This window comes from Poecilia reticulata, linkage group LG2 (genome assembly GCF_000633615.1).
Source record: "Poecilia reticulata strain Guanapo linkage group LG2, Guppy_female_1.0+MT, whole genome shotgun sequence".
NCBI classification, from domain to species: domain Eukaryota; kingdom Metazoa; phylum Chordata; class Actinopteri; order Cyprinodontiformes; family Poeciliidae; genus Poecilia; species Poecilia reticulata.
In genome coordinates this window covers 16,539,806-16,540,286 of record NC_024332.1, presented here as the reverse complement: position 1 = coordinate 16,540,286, position 481 = coordinate 16,539,806, and positions in this window count along the sequence as shown.

The window sequence follows — 481 nt, the reverse complement described above, 5'->3', positions numbered from 1 at the left end:
TATCCATGGCCTTGTTAAAGTGCAGATCTAAATACACTTGAGAATCAGAGGCAAGATTTGAAAACGGCCTGGTTTAATACAAAAGAACCTCACAATTGTTATGGTACTGAAGAACTTTTTTTTWAAATTATTATTATTAACACAYCAAAATGTTAAATTGCTCAAGGAACATGAAGCACCAGAGAGATATCAATTTATAGTAATATTCATTGATTTTTATACATTCATACATATGCATAATTCAGAAATATTTATAAGAAAGTTTAGAATTTCWTTTTTTTTTCTCTGTTTCACCCCATTCAAAAAGAAAATGTGATTCCTCTCTTCCACATTACTCAYTAACACTTTTGTTTAGATTCACACTTTTTGTGYGTCTGTTTCAGTAGGAGCTGSGAGTTTTACTCTTTGTTTCTTCGTGTACTGTCTGTTGGTTTCATCATGTTCTTGTCCACATTACCTATAATTAAAACAGTAAAACAAC